Below are 12,704 nucleotides of genomic sequence, written 5' to 3'. Positions count from 1 at the left end.
CACCTCACTGGTGTGTCACTGTGCCGTGCCTTTGGCAAAAAAGAAAAAAGAAAAAAAAAAAAAAAAAAAAACAACACACTTCACCTCATTTCAGCATCCTAAAAAAACCTTCTTACATCTCGCACTTTCTGTGTCCCCATGTTTTATAGATATACATTTGAGACGTGCGACTTCTCAGATACCCAGCACTGAGCATAGACCAATTAAAACAGCAAGCACATGCTAGAAGATTTCACACATCATGTTTACAGTTGCTTTCGCTGTAGTACTAACGATGGCTGTGTGCCTCCTGCTGAAAGTTTCGTCCTGACTCTTTGTACTTGCTGCTGGTGAGTTGGAAGCTGCTGTTTTTGTGTGTATACTCGCATAGAAAAAAATATTGCCTGACGATGTTCTTGTTTGTTATGTTATAAAGTTTTAAGTGAACAAAAGTGTTTGTACACCAGATTTTTCCAGCCAGTTTCCCAAACTGTTATCAGAAAGCTGAAGGCACACGATTGTATAGGGTGTCTTTGGATCCAGAAGCATTAAGTTTTCCCTTCACTTGAACTAGGAGACCCGAACCTGTTCCAGCATGACAATGCCCCTGTGCACAAAGCAAACTTAATAAAGATATGCTCTGTATGGGTCAGAGTGAAAGGTCTCCTTTTATAGAGATTTTACCTCAACCCTACTGAACACCTTTAGGATGAATTTGGCCGCTGACAGCGCCCAGGTGTCCTTACCTCACCTACATTAGTACCTGACTTTACTAACACCCTTGTGGCTAAATGAGCACAAATCTCCACAAGCACACTCCAAAATCTACTGAAATATCTTTCCAGAAGAGTGAAGGGAATTATAAACTTTGGCCTAATGGGGAATGCAATGCTCAAAAAGCACATACCATGCTTATGACTGGGTGTCCAAAAACTTTTGTCAATATAGTGTATATTGTAATGCATGTGCATGATCACTTCCTGGTCTGAAGTCAGTTAATCAATCTTTTTCCATTAACAGCCACCTGCTCATTAATTATCAGTAAATCAGGTAGCAGCATGGCAAAACCCGAAGGTGGGCAGACGGCTTCAGTTAATGTTCACATCAAAGATAGGAACAGAATCAAAACATTGCACTATCAATGGATTTAACAGTGGCATGGTTGTTGGGTTTAGAAATACAGTAATAATCTTAAGAGTAAACACACACACAATTGCTCATCTTGTTGAAAAGAACGGTCTGAGAAGAATAGCCAAGATTAGAAAAAATCTACTAACTCAAATATTCACTCGTTACAAGTGTGGTGATCAGAAATGCATCTCAGAATAAATTACAATTTGAGGTGGATGGGCTAGAAACAGCAGAGCACAATGGGGTCACCAAGAACGTTAATTTGAGTACAAGTGCATAAAAAACCCAGCATATGAAACGATTATGTGAAGTGAAACACCAAAGGCAAGCAAGTTCAGATGTTTGGACAGGTTGGACAATGAAACTAAAACACCTGATTTTAGACCACAATACTATATTTGTATGGTGTAGGGGATCCTTTTGTGGCCAATTCAACATTAGTTTATCTTGGGAATGACAGTTTTAAGTGGCCAGGCTACTACATAACGCTGGTAAAGTAAACCTTTTCCTGGCTCCACCAATATTCAAGGCCATGGAAGATGTTCAACTCCATTTTAATGTTCATCAGACCATGCTGTCACAAGTCTGCTGTGCATATTGGTGCATTATCTTCCTGATAATCCTTCGGGGTACAATGTTTGAACCATAGCATCCTCCATATGGTCATCCAGTATGGTTCGCAAGTTCCTGGCAGTAGCTGTACTACCTGTGCCCATCTAGCATTAGTATATGCGAGCTATGGAATTTCATAATATTGCAGCCTAAAACACAGCTTTGCTTCACTCTCTGCAAACAACAGTCATTAGGTTTTTTAGAGGTTTTTTTTAACACCGTAACTGTCCCTGAAATCATTAGAGAACAATGCTCTTCATATGGGGCACAATAAGATTTCTGCCCATGGCCCTATTAAAACAGACAAATGGCATTTGCACAAGCGAACAAAGGTTTGCTAATAGCAGCCCAACCACGAATACTGACCCTGTTGAACCCTGCAAAATTCTGTCAAAGTGTATTTAATTCTGCAATAAGTTGGGTAACTGTTTTTCTTTAGATACAATCCAGGGTATTACCCAGACATTCAGATAGCATCCATTTACATCGACAGATGTGGTTTGTCCTTTGTGGTGGAATGCTGACATTACGCAGGACATCGCGGCTCTCGAGACACCACAAAGACTTGCTGCCCTGGTCACAAATGCACCAACAATATATATCTGTTAACCTCTGATATATCTCCCATTATGTTCTGTGGATTGCAGTATTTAATGTACAACTCTAACTTCTGGAATAACTGCCACCTGGCCACCACTGCCAATCATATTGGCCAGTTTTTCAGTTTCTTCGTCGAACCTCTGTATCTGCAAAGTCTAATGCATTTCTGCTAACATAATAGGGTAACAATAATATTAAATTATCTTTATATATGTATGTGAATATATGTGATCACCATGGGAACAATACACTGATCAGGCATAACATCATGACATTACAATGTTATAACTGGTGAATAACACTGATTATCTCATCATCGTGGCACATGTTAGTGGAAGGGATAAATTAGGCAGCAAATGAACATTGTCCTTAATGTGATGTGTTAGAAGCAGGAAAAATGGACAAGCGTAAGGATTAAAGAGAATTTGACAAGAGCCAATTTGTGATGGCTAGACGACTGTGATGGCCATGGCGAAAGGGTCATGGGCGGCCAAGTTTCATTGATGCATGTGAGAAGCAAAGGCTGGCCAGTGTGGTCCAATTCAACAGACAAGCTACTGTAATTCTTCTTCTTCTTCTTCTTCTTCTTTCAGGTGCGACCATTAGGGGTCGCCACAGCGGATCATCAGTCTAAACACTACTCTGTCCTCTACATCTGCCTCTTTCAAACCAACTAACTGCATGTCCTCCTTCAACACATCCATTAACCTCGTTTTTGGCCTTCAGCTTCCTGGCGGCTCCATTCTCAGCATTCTCCTACTGATATACCCCATGTCTCTTCTCTGCACATGTCCAAACCATCTCAATTAGCCTTATTCACCTTGTCCCCAAAATGTCCTACCTGCGCTGTCCCTCTAAAAAGCTACTGTAATTCACATTGCTGAAGAAGCTAATGCTGTTAATGCTCGACGGGTCAGGACTGTTTTGGCAGCAAAAGGAGGACCAACACAATATTAGGCAGGTGGTCATAATGTTATGCCTGGTCGGTGTTCATCACCATTGTTAAAAAAAAAAGTCAGACAAATATGCAACAAATCCTGTCCTGTACACAGCATGATGTACACTGCTTAGTAATTAGCAGACGGTGTGAGATCTCACCCATGGCCTCTGGGACTGTGGTAATCTGGCTCAGTAGGACTATCTGTCCTGTTCCCTGAGCCATTCCGGAGCTAGAGGACAGCAGAGTGTATGAATGGCTTGGCTGGCTTTTGCTTCTCTGTGGCCGAGAGCATTTCGCAGCAAGGGGCAGGTTACGGTTATGCTTGTACAAATAGAGCTCTGTGATTGGTGGAGCTTCGATGCTGCAAGAATCTCCAAAAGCAAGGACACAAGCAGTGAATCAGCTTGCATGGGTATTTATGTATGTATGTATGCATGCATGTTGAGGAACGACAGTACTCAAGTCTATTAATAGAGTCACTTTACTTTGTATGTCAGTCAGGACTTACTGCGCCTGCATGCATGTACTTACAGGAGCAGAACAGTGTGTGAGGGTGAAAATGGAGCAGACAGGACAGAAGAAGTCAGAACACATGCTTACAGAGGTAATTTACTGCAATCACGTAGAGTACATAGGGATCATTTCATTTACAAATGTGGTTCTAAGAAAAACTCACTCTGATTTTGTTCCATACATTTCTTTTAAATGTAAACAAGAGAGATTTTGTAGATACACACCACTAATGTGTGAATTCAGCAACAATTTCCACATACTGTTACTTCCACTACACAAGCTAGCACTGTGTCCCAAATCGCATACTTAAACACCATTCAAGACTGTAATCATGTACTAAAACTAGCTAGAGTTCCTATTCTAGTTAGCAGCCTTCAAAACTACCAAAGTATAACATGAACGTTAGGTCAAATGAATTTGTTTTTATGAGATGCAGCTCATGAAATCCCTAACGATGGCAGTGAATAGGTTTACCAAAAGAGAGAGCTTGTCAATGTGTGCAATAAATCACTAATCAGTTGACATTATGCTTGAGATGTGAATGTCATATTTAATCCTTCTGATGTACACAAGATAAGAACAGTGTGTGAGTGTGTACAATGGCAGTCATGCATCAGGAATAAACTAGGCTCTTGGACTTCGCGGCAGAGTGTATGGCACTACCCTGCTGTGGATTTTTTTCTTATAACACTTTTCAGTATAGACTAGTAAATCAGTACAAGCAATATTCCTGGTTTTGTTGTTCCTTTTTATATTTACATTTACGCCCTTATCCAGGGCGACTTACAGTTATGCCAGTTATACAGCTAAACAGTTAAGGGTTAAGGCCCCCAGCAGTGGCAGCTTGGTAGTGCTGGGATCTGAACCAACAAACTTCTGAAGTCCAACATCTTATCCACTGAGCTACCACTTTTTTGTCACTAAAATTTCACATACATGCTATAAACTTATATCGAGGCATGGGGGTAACAGATAATTCATAATCCAAAAAAGTTTGAAAACCCCTGGTGTGCAAGGTCAGGCCAGTTGTGAGTAATGCAACAGTAACACAACAAAGCTCTTTACATGCATAACCATAAGAGTCTTAACCAGACTTTGGGGTTGATAGCTAAAAATCAGAAAAGCAGTTCAACAGTGACATTTGAATTCATCTCGGTAAGAACAGCATGTATATTACATTAAGAAACCCTTTTAAACAAATAAATAAATAAATAAGCAGTGACGAATCATGAGGACGTGGACAGAAATGGCAGTTAGGACATGAAATGCCAAACACTGGTGAGTCAGATGCAGCTAAATAGGACATCACACATGCACCGTGAACTAAAACAAAAAGCACACACATATATGAATAAATAAATTGAGCGACAGTTATATATATCACAACAGTAATATATAAGAAACTAAACACAACAGGGTCCTGAGATAATTCTTTCCTCTAACTGCATGATGTATTCTGTTACTAAATATATAATTTAATCCTTTCTTGGTTCTGTTTCACGTTGTGTATCACAGAATAACCGGTACAGTGCGAACAGTTATACCCACACAAGACTCTTATTTTGTACTTTCTATATTAAAAAAAGAGTGCAAAGGTTTAATCCGAAAGAATTTTCAGTGTCGGATACAATGTTTACATTTAGGTAAACCTTTGGCAGACTTACAATAGGCAACTTACAATGATCTCATTTGTACAACTGGTCAGCTGATGTATTGGTCAAGGGCTCAGGAGCGGCAGCTAAGTGGTGAGTTATTTGAACTCACAACCATCTAATCAGATGTCCAAAATCTTAACCACTGAACTCCCCCTTCCCCAGATACAACATACTGTAGATACAGCTTTATTTCTGACTATTGTATAAACCTAAATCCAGAGACACGTTCAAAAAGCGCCATATATGCACCCCTGAGTTTCGCCATGTTGAGATGTTACAATAGAAATGAGAATGGGTTAGAGCAAGTGCAATCTAATAAATCTGTGATCTGCCTTCCGGCTGTCAAAGCTGCTTTTTATGAAGATGAACTAAATCCTTGTTGAAAAAAGGAAGACCAACTAGATACAGGCTGAAAAAGTACATAAGCACTTACAGTAACGATTGCAAAACTGCAAATCCCTGGTATTTTTTTTTTGCAGAAAAAGTCTGTGAGGAAAAAGCCTCCTCAGGATTATTAGAGCAGAGCCACTAGAGCAAGGTCATAAACGGAGGCTCTGTCCATATTAAATGGAGTGATACGAGCAGCATCGATGGGGTTTGAAAAAGAGAAATATTGCGTGTCCTTCGTCCATGCGAGCAATTCCAGCTGAGAGCATCGGGCTGTTCATCAATTATTATACCTGGGTGAATACCAGAAAGATCAGACTCATTAAGCTCTCGTATTGCTTGGCTCATTCTCTTTGACTCTCCAAAAAAAAAAAAAAAAAAAGTACACAATGGTCCCATACTACATTAAACTCATAATGGAATACAGCAAAAAAAAAAAACCTGTTTCTGTTATTGCTCCAGTTGTGTTCAACTGTGCTTGGGTAAATGCCATGATGTTATATGTAATTTCAAGCCAGAGGCATAAACCATGTTCAACAGCACAAAAAAAATATTACTTGGTTAATATAGACATCTTGTATATAGACATTTTGTCCAAACACACAGGTATAATAAGACTTATTAATAGTGTATGGGCTTTTTGGCATTCCAGCAAGTATAACCAGTGTATAATTAAACATACAGCATGGAAAAAAATGATAGAAATATGTCAAATTTGTAAGAAGATGCAGATTATACCTTGTTTTATTAGCCTTAGACATTGTAATTTGTAATACCTGATATAATACATAATGTGCCCTCATAATAAAACTCACATCAAATATTGTCTATTAGGTATGCATAAAGAGGCTTAATCACAAACTCTCTACACACACACACACACACACACACACACATACACACACACATATACACACATATACACACACATACACACACTCTACTTACACACTGTGGGTTCTTGGAATGGAGAGCAGTGTTGCTTTGTGACAGGCCAAAACAAGCTATCAAGGGCAACTCATCTATCATTCAACAGCATAATACATTTTTAGAAAGATGAGATATAGGGGAGAGGGAAAAAGAGAGAGAGAAAAAGAGGGAGGGGAGAGAGAAGAGAGAGCATGACTGGAAATAAAAAAAAAGAGAGGAGGGAATGTAGAGTAGGTGCACTACATAGAAGAGAGAGAGAGAATGAGAGAGATAGAGATAGAGAGAGATGGGAACAAAGAAGAACCAATAAGAATCTTCTTACTGGTTTAGGTATGTGTGAGCAAATGACAGAAAATGAAAGATGCAATGATAATTCATATGAGCAATTCATGAAATAATAAGCTCTACATGCATGAACACACACACACACACACACACACACACACACACACACACACACAAACACAAACACAAACCTAACCAAACAACTGTCTACTCTTTCAACAGGGTTCTCTACTCCCAATGAAAAAAACATGACTTTTAGTCGAATTCTCAAGGGGACACTGCTGTCAGGCATAAATCTCTTCATTTATTCCATCTCTTTTTTTCGCTTTATCTACTCTCTGGTGTGCTCTCTCGCTCATCTCCCACTTTCTAATCCTATTCATCTCTCTTCAGAGTCAGCTTTAAAGTATTTTGCCCTTCTCCTTTGTTTTTTTAAACTCAGCCTGTGTGTCCATCTATCTGTCTGCCTCTGACTTTCTCACTCATGGAGTGTCCTCCATCCTTCACCCCTCTCTATCTCATAGCCTGATTGCCCACACATCTGTGTCTCGCCCTTTATCTTGCTCACTCTGTCTCTGTCTCACTCCTACACACACACAAACCAATGAAATACAAACAAATGAAATGCATGAAAAGCATTAATGAAGGTGAATTGAATGATTACTAACAGTTAAAAAGCACTTACAACTTCAGCCACAACACTATCCACTGATAAATAGAATAGAATAGAATAAAATTGCAATAGTAGTTATTAATATTATTATTAATGGCAACAGTGACAAGAAAGCAGTGATAGAAATATACAACACAGTCTCACGGCTTTTTGTAATATAGTCAGCTATTGATTCGTGTTCATGGACACGAATTTCCCTCTTTTTTTCCGTATCACTCAGCACAACTGCCTCTATCTGGCTTCGTCTCTATAGCAACGAAGGCAGAGGTTCATGGGTAATGCTGACAGAAATGCCAAAGGTAAGCCTTTGTCCCAGTTTTGTCAGAGAATCAGGCAGAAAATATACAGTTAGGTTAGGTTTAGGGTTATACTGTAATGAATGTGTGTGTTTTTAATTCTCCTTAATTAGTCAGGAGAATATATTTACTGCATTTTGACTGAAAGGAACCACTGATGATAGTTTATAATAGCGAGTAGCTTACCGAATATAAAGCAATAAAACAAGGCTTAAATGTTGAGTAATTGTGTTTGAAGATTGAAAAATCAATAACAAACAAGAAAAAAAACCAAACAGCGACTGTGGTATCCAGTGCTAAAAAAAAACTTTGGCAGAGGCAACAAAAATACTTCCTATTGAAATACATTACATAGAAAGTCGTCCTCAGTGACACGAAAAAATATAGGAAATTTCTGTCTATAAACATGAATCAATAGATTACATTTCGTGACTATATCACAAAATGCTGGAAGACTGGGCTGAAATATATGGAAAGATACAAGACAAAAAGACAGTGAGAGAGACATGGAGACAATGAAAGAAGGAGAGACAGCAAAAGAGACTGAGAGGGGCTAAGAGACAGTGAGAAACAGTGAGAAAGACAGAGAGATGGTGAGAGAAATCGAAATGACAAGAAAGACAGAGCAATAACAAGACTGAGACAGAGAGAGAAAGAGCAAATAAAATTAAAAGACAGAAATAGAGAGGACAAGCAAAAGAGCCAAAGAGGCAGCATAAGGGGTAGAGACACAGCCAGCAAGAGAGACAGATAGAGACTTAATTAGATGGCATAAGACTAAGAGACAGAGAGGCAGCAAGGGTTATATTTATATTAAGTTTGTAATCTTGCGTACCAGTGTAGATTTATTCATTGCTAGAGACTCAAAGCACTTTTGTACATCGCTCTGGATAAGAGCGTCTGCTAAATGCCGCAAATGTAAATGTAAGGGAATAGGATAATGAGAGACAAAGAGGCAGCAAAATATATATTGGGAGACATAGAAAAAGAGGCAAGGAGACAGTGAGGGAGACAGACATACAGCCAAAGAAACTAAAGGAACAGAGAAACAAAGAAAGAAAAAGAGATGCATACAGTACATTGCCTATACACAAACAGTATTAAATTGAATCATAGACTGATCAGGCATACCATTATGAGCAGTGAAGTGAATCACACTTATCTTCTCTTCATCATGGCACCTGTTAGGCATTATATTTGCCAGTGTACAGTATGTAAATATTTACGTGTTAGTACAACAAATATAATGCATGCATTTTCATCATCAACTTTAATTTTATTTGCTGAACTGCATTTAACTCAAATTACGAATATTGACACAGTTCTTTGACCCCACACCCATTTTCTCATTATTCTATCCTCCACTAGTTTTCCTCTCGGAAGGACATGCTGTTTATGTATGCATGGTAGAGCTGCTGAGATGCATCTGGGCTGAGAGCTGAAGATAACAAAAGACAGAGAACCATGTCATGCTGCTGTTACATCTTCTGAAGCACTTTGCGTTCAAGAGCTTTGTGTTAGTGGCAGTGGTCTAAAGGAACAGACTTGAAACTTCCAAAGTGCTTAGTCTGGGATCAAACTGAGGATCTCAATCATGTTGTGTTTTCTAGTGTGGAACTTTAATCTACTGACCTTGATCCAGTCCCCACCTTGGAGACACACAGTCCCTAAAATCCTCCACTGCCACTTTTAAATGATCTAAGCAATTGCTTTACAAATAATCATGTAAAGTGAACTATGTTATGTTAAGTTGAGGTTTAAGGGCCTCAATCATGGGGCCCAGCAGTGGCATCTTAGTGGTGCTGGGATTCGAACTTATCACCCTCCTATCAGAAGTCTTAACTACTGAGTTCCCTCTTTTATCTGCTATCTATCTTCTATATGCTTTTCACAAATGGTCCACAATATGGTAGAGTATGTAGTGACTGTAGAATGTCTTAAGGTAGTTTATACTATAATATTTAGTAAAGTAGCAAAGATTCAGACGTAGCAAAAAAATCAATAAATGAAAGAAAAAAAATGTTTACAGGGATATTCATCAACCTTCTGATAAATATTTTCATGTTTTATTTTTTTTCCCTCCAATCAATCACCAAATTGGAGAACAAATTTATTACATAACCACCTTTACCAGGGGGAGGGATTTTCAAGCCAACAGTTCCCACAAAGTTAGAGGCACAGAACTGTATAGGATGTCTTTGGATGTGGTAACATTACGTTACATCTTCCATTCACTTAACTAGGATATCTAAACCTGTTCTAGCATGACAATGCCCGGAAATCCGGCCAACAGCAAAGCGCGACATCAGCGGCAGGGTAACTTCACGACCAGGAAGCTACAAAATGCACATGCAGTGGAGCCGACGCTAGCTTCTGTTTGTTCAGGTGTGTGCTTTGTGTGAATCTGTGCAGACATGAGCTTAAAAGGCAAGCAGTATTTCCGACTGTGTGTTCTTTCTTGCCCCCGCTTCATTCCGAGGGGGGATACACACCGCTGATGTGTCATTTTTTTTTTTTAGGAGAGGAGCATCTTTCCGCTCGCAGAGATCACTCTTCGAGGAGAGTGCTCTCCCTCGTGGCTCAGGCCCCGCTCTTGCCAGGGCAAAGCGTGCCGAATGTTGTGGGGTTCACAAGCGGATCAGACAGAAGTCATGGAGACAGGCGCATCCCTTTCTCCCGGCTCACCGGATATTCCCGACAGGGACAGGGTTTTCCTGCTGAATGCCCTGATGGCTCCTCCTGGCTTGTTTGGCGACGCCATAGGTGTGGTCGTTGACAAGTTCCAGGAGGACAAGAAGCAGTCTGCGGCGTTCCAGCTGTATCTCCCTCATTGCTCTCAAGGGGCTGCTCGGCAGGCGCAGCCCCAGCCCGCAGGTGGCGGACCTAAGGGTCGTCCTCTTCAGCATGCGGGCTGAGGCGCGCAGGCCCTGACAACCAGAGAGCCTCAACCTTAGGAGGGTGGTGTACACCGTCCCTCCTTTAGCGCCACCAGGAGGTCAGGCTGTTAACCCTGCCACAGGATGTGCTTCAGGGCACAGCCACCTCTAACAGCTGTCTCCCTCCACCTCCACCCGGTGTCGTAGCGGATGGAAGAAACCCGCCACTTCTCAAGTGGCTCCAACGGCTGCAGGGCACTGTTCCAGCCGATCTGGACAGGCCAGAGACACCCATACCCCCATTTTAACAAGGTTTGTCCCACTCTGGTGGGTCCCGAGCAGGCTGTGGACCTGTAACAGGAAGTAAGCATTCTCCTGAGGAAGGGGGCCATAGAAGATGGTCCCTTCTATACTCAGAAAGTTCGGCTTCTTCATCCATTACTTCGTAGTTCCGAAGAAGGATGGGGGGTTGCATCCAATTCTAAATCTCCTTGAACCACTCGCTTATGAGGCTTTTTGAAAATTATTTTCTTCCTCAACAATCAAATTATATATATTTTTTGCCTACCTACTCTTAACTTTCTTAAACCAGTTGCTCTGTACTACAAGAATATACACATACATATCTGCCTGAAACTAACAAAAAAAACTAACAGAAACCCAGAGGGAATATGAGGTGCACTCCAGGAAAAATAAAATCACTAACACACACAATTCACAAAAATGTCAGCTGATAATAGTTATATACAGTATAATAACTATATATAGTTACTGCTTCGACATTAGAGCTGGCCATGTTTATATCCATCTGCCACAGGTCCTCCCCTACATGCACACAACGTTTCATTTAAATGCTAATATCCTCTACCAAACAATATATGCTAATCTTGTTGTGTACAGAGACGGAATCGACATATATAAATATTCATATAGAATACATATTGAAGATTGCATTAAAGTATTCACATTGGATATATTGACAAGAGGTAGACAAGCTGCTACAAACTCCTACATACTTAGTAGTAGAAAAATTAAATAAAAGCTGCAGTAAAGCAAATGAATTATGGTGTATATTTGGAGAATCATTTTGAATCGGTTTCTAAGCAAACAAGATATAGAGCAAAAAACTGGAAACACTTTTAGAACTTTCAAATGTCTTGTTGGTGATAAGTCACTACTGAATTTTCAGAATTGGTAGCAAATTGTCTAGTGGGAAATTTTATCAGGAGTGAGTATATACACAGACACTAGCATGATGTATATTAAGATCATGATGTATAATAAGATCAATATTTCTGATCTTGTTCTCAGTTAACTCATAGAGGTCTTTTTTAGATCCTGCGGATGATTTGACATTGATTGAATATTATTCCTATTATAATTATCTATATATTAATGGCAATACACTCATTATATTAGAAAATCAACTTTATCTAAACTACATTTATGATTCAATATATGTACTTTTTACTCCACTATATTTTAATCGTCATTGACTGTTACCAAATAATTTTTTTGAACAAGCTTTTGAATAAATAATTTTATTTAATTCAATAAAAAAATATTGCCCCTCTCTGAGACTGAAAGTCAGATCTTAATATTTGGTTTTACTTTATCTTAAAATATTTACATAATTTTCATTTGTCAATTGAATACTAATGGTTTTTCTACTTTGTGACATGATACTGTAGAGGTTAACACATGACAACCGGCTAAATGTGGAATAAAATCAACCATTGCAGGTAACTCTGTCAAATCACTAGCCAATTTACTGGTCTGTTTATATTCTATAAATGAAGTTTACTCACTTTGCTGGGGAAGTTTGTG

At 39.4% G+C, this 12,704-nt stretch overlaps 1 protein-coding gene across 3 annotated transcripts in view; it reads right to left on the bottom strand.

The window, feature by feature from the left end:
- The window catches only part of syt7a (synaptotagmin VIIa), a 130,393-nt gene that overhangs the window by 49,263 nt on the left and 68,426 nt on the right, over positions 1–12,704 (bottom strand). The gene's annotated exons all lie outside the window — the stretch shown is intronic.

This window comes from Silurus meridionalis, chromosome 10 (assembly GCF_014805685.1).
Source record: "Silurus meridionalis isolate SWU-2019-XX chromosome 10, ASM1480568v1, whole genome shotgun sequence".
NCBI lineage: Eukaryota > Metazoa > Chordata > Actinopteri > Siluriformes > Siluridae > Silurus > Silurus meridionalis.
The sequence above is the reverse complement of the archived record's forward strand: the minus strand, read 5'-3'. Positions and strand labels throughout refer to the sequence as shown.